The sequence below is a fragment of the Euprymna scolopes genome, chromosome 26, assembly GCF_053919585.1.
Source record: "Euprymna scolopes isolate OS-2025 chromosome 26, ASM5391958v1, whole genome shotgun sequence".
NCBI classification, from domain to species: domain Eukaryota; kingdom Metazoa; phylum Mollusca; class Cephalopoda; order Sepiida; family Sepiolidae; genus Euprymna; species Euprymna scolopes.
Genome location: NC_136507.1, coordinates 29,147,313 through 29,152,039, shown reverse-complemented (window position 1 = coordinate 29,152,039; position 4,727 = coordinate 29,147,313). Strand labels below are relative to the sequence as shown.

Genomic DNA, 4,727 nt, shown 5'->3' with positions numbered 1-4,727 from the left:
TCCTAATATATTATTGTATACCTTTACTTTTCGTGTTCTTGTTAATTATTTGTGCAGACACACCATAAACCAACCCAGATGTGGCATCAATACTTTATGTGTGGGTGGATTATGACTTTGTGAAGGTATAGCATACTCTCTGGTGTGAGTAATTTTATATCTCAGGAGAAGGAGCCAACCTTCTTTGCAGCAGCCTTGGCAATACTCTCAATGTATTTGTTCCAATTCATGTGGCCTGTAAATGTTAGACCGAGCAATGGCAAATCAATCCTTTTTAGTTTATTTAATGTCGGAAAGTTACGGCATGATCACGTTGACATACCGGTTCCCGCCAGATCACCGAAGTTAAGCAACGTTGAGCCTAGTCAGTACTAAAATGGGTGAGCAATTTGGGAATACTAGGTGCTGTATGTAGGCGGGACAGCACTGCTGACAAAGGAAAAGTTAGGTGCTTCCTTCTCTCCGCTAGTCTGGGCAAGGTCGAGATTCTAGCCCCCCCCCGAACAGAGTAACGTGATATAGATATCCAGCTGTCTTATTTTCATCGTTGTTCAATGATATACGGGGGCACTTTAACGATCATCTCATCAGTAAGATGTGTGTCGAAAATTTGGTAATTTTTCTTTAAAATGACAACTTTATAGGTTTTCGACTATGCTGAATACGAAAATCACATTTAAATTCTGCGGAGACAATTAGTTATCGTGATATAACGACTTGAATTATGCACTGTAATTCTCTGTCAGCCATGTTTGTACGTGATAAACAGATCTACTTCTCTGCGAATTATCTTGATAACTACTTGCCTGAAAAATATAGATAAGATTTTCGTATTCAGCATAGTCGAACTCCTCTTAAAGTTGTCATTTTAAAGTAAATTGTGGCGATGGAAGTAATATAAAACTGACCGTTTTTTTATTCCCGTCTAATGATACGATGTTCCAAGTTGTCAATAAATCTGACATTTTTTATGTGATGAAGAGGGGCTTAAAGTTCGGTGACTGTGAAGTCAATTCAGGATCACACCTTCTTAGATACACTGGATCCTTTTAACGAGAGATTTGAAGTGTTAGCAGATGACACATCTTTTTGAAACCACAGTACATCATTCACATGTTTTTGTTGATCTTAAACTGCTCTTCTAATTGACCGATAAGTAACGTTTAGTTTTGATTATGGATTTCATAAACTCAGAGGACATTGGGATATCATAATAGAATCACTTTCTCAATGTTGCTCAAAAATACTTAAGGACCACTAGACAGTGCTCATTTGTGATCATGGATTTCATCAAATCAGAATACATTGAGATGTCATGATATACTCTTTGTCAAGCTTGCTCAAAATTTCTAACCGAACACTAAGTAACACTCAGTTTTGATCATGATTTCATTGGAATGTGGTAATAGACTCTTACTCTCAATACAGCTGCTCGAACTTTCCAAAAGACCACTAGATTATACTCAGTTTTAATCATGGATTTCATTAAGGCAGAATACATCGGGATGTCATAATATATTTTCTTTAAAGATTACTCAAACTTCCTAAAGAAAACTAAATTGCAACTCAGTTTTGATCATGATTTCATGAAATCAGAATACTTATCGATGTCATAATCGACTCTCCCTAATAGCTTCTTATACTTCTTAACGCCCACTAGATAGCGATCAGCATTCATCATGTATATATATATATATATATATATATATATATATATAATTTTTAAAATATGATCATATCATAAAAAATCAGATATATGCTGCTTCCTATGTGAGGGTACCAAATTGGTTAAAGGGAAAATTATTTCCAACTTGCATTTAGGTAAAAATGCACTTTCGTAAATAATTGAATTCATTCCAAACGTATCGCCAAAACAAAAACAAATAACATCTCTCTCTGTCTCTCTCTCTCTGTCTCTCTCTCTCTGTCTCTCTCTCTCTCTCTCTATATATATATATATATACACACACACACACACATATATATTATATATATTTTTCTGTAAAAATATTCTTTATTCGCATATATTTCCTTTTTATATATACCAAGCCTTATTTAAGAAGCTCAATGTAATTACAGAGCATAAAAGGAATAAATGAAAAAAATCTATATTCCAACATGACGTTGACCATCTTATAATTTATTCTTTTAATTCAGTTGACATTTGCAATTCTTGAGAGTATCTGATTCGTAGCAAAAAATCAATCACTTAATTATTATATCAATCAGTGAATCTATTTTGCCCTTAACTCATCAGAAGAAATAGCAGCAATCAATCTATGAAAAAGAAATAGAATGCGTTTGGTCATGATTAAACAATCCGAAAATTGGAAGAGAAGCTGCAAATACCTTAGAGTTTTCTTTCATTTCGCCATTTTGAATTTAGAAATACAGTCACTAAAATCCACATATACATACTGAAAAATTCCATTAATTTAGGTCTATTCTGCCAGAATATATATATATATATATATATATATATATATATATATATATATATGGCTTCCTTCAGTCTTGACAGACTATGGATACCTACTGTAAGGGTGCCTGCGCGTGAAAATTTGTGGCAAGAGTTGCATAATCTTTAACCACACTTCTCCTGAGTCGACATTTTTGAATACCAGTAGCAAGTGGAGGTTCAGGACGACTGGAAACAATGCCGAAGTAAGCGGAAAGCAAACAAAGCGCCTACAATTCCCAAATTGTCACCCATCTGGTACTAGCTAGGTTCAACGTTGCTTAACTTCGGTGATCTGACGAGAACCGATATATATATATATATATATATATATATATATATATATATATATTTGTTTTTACATAAGCAGTAGTTTGTTGCTACACAGTCATGAGCATGTTTCGGTCTACCAGTATTTACAAACTAGAAACCTCATCAGCCAACAACCCTTATTTCCTTATTCCGTTTTCGAAAATAAGGGTTGTTGCCTGATGAGGTCTCTAGTCGGTAAATACTGGTAGACCGAAACATGCTCATGACTGTGTAGCAACAAACTACTGCTTATGTAAAGACAAATGTAACTTGCTCTACTTCTGTATTGAGCACTCTCGTATGAACCTCGTAATATTTCACTGGTTAATAGCAACCTCAAATTATATATATATATATATGGAGAGAGAGAGAGAGAGAGAGAGAGAGAGAGAGAGAGAGAGAGAGAGAGAGAGAGAGAGAGAGAGAGAGAGAGATGGAAACAAAAGCGTATTTTTTTAGAAAATTAAACACAAGTCGGTGTAATGCTCAACGTGAAAGTAACTTAAACACTATTTTTGGGTAAATGTTGAAACGTACGTTTAATTAAAATTTGTGTACGTTGCCAGTTGGGCGAATGAAAATGCATGCCAGTATTTAATAAAATCTATTTTTTAAGGCCAGTTTTCTTACACTCTTGCATACAGTTACTGATGACTAAATGTTTGATCCACGCTCTAAAAATTGAATCCGTGAAAAAATGGGAAAATGTTACGAGCTGACAACTAACGAAAGTACATTTTCTCATCTTATCCCGGACAGCACCGTGTCTTCATGTTAGTATGTAAATATAATTTAGCATATTTCTGAAAGTGCAACTATTTCACGATCATTGGACCCCCCCATATATATATATATATATATAGATATATATATATATGTGTGTGTGTGTGTGTGTGTGTGTGTGTGTGTGTGTGAAAACTAGCAGACCATCAGGCGTTTCCCGGTCGTGAAATGCACATAAATACGATATTTTAATAAATACAGATTTATTATTTTTTATAAACAGAAACACTAGTTATTAAACGTAACGTTAAATTTCTTTTTTACAATATTAAGTAAAGAAAAAATCGGAAAGAAACTGAGACATGTGCACGCAAGTATTATATTTTTTTTCTGAACAGTTCACCTAGTGTAAGTAAAAAAACAATACGTAAGCTAAGATCGAAACTAAAACCTAAAGACTGTGAGCCAAGTACGATAACGATTACACCAACTTGACACGATCTTTGAAAAGTGTTCTCAAACTTACTTAATGAATCTGTCATTTGAGCGATTCACGCATGCACATTCGTGAAACAGTTAGGAAACAAATATAAATTCTCTGAATCTCCCAACGTAATAATTGTTCAAGTTTGACCCGTTTTTCCGGATGAAAACCGATTAAAAAGTGTTTGACGTGTCTGATTATCCTATATACTAAATTTCAAATCTGTATATAAAAAATTCGTCGCCCTTACACACACACACACACACATTCTTGTATTTTATATATATATATATATGTATATATATATGTATATATATATATATATATATATATATATATATATATATATATATATATATATATATATACACCTGATGAATCCATATAAGGATGAAAAACGCAAGAATCAATGTAGCTTAATTGCTATAAATATAATTTCATAATTTATTACATAGCTTTACTCTCGTATTGATCACTGTTGAAGTAAATTCTAAAAAGAAATATATAAAATACCATGTCTACTTATAACATTTTACGTGAATGCATGAAATAGTCACGGTTCCAATGAGGTTGATTGACCTCCAAAATGCCATTAAAGTCCAATCAAATCATCAGCTACAAAAAAAAAAAAAAAAAATAATAATAAAGATCAAATAACGGAGTTCTAAACGATAACAATTTTTACTTCATCCCATAATGGTAGATGGTTTCCCTTTTCCCTCTAAATATGGTCAGCTATACCCGATTTTT

At 33.1% G+C, this 4,727-nt stretch overlaps 1 pseudogene; it reads left to right on the top strand.

Moving 5' to 3' along the window:
* Positions 1-295: 295 nt before the first annotated feature.
* LOC145248409 (5S ribosomal RNA) lies at positions 296-414 on the top strand (annotated as a pseudogene).
* Positions 415-4,727: the final 4,313 nt, after the last annotated feature.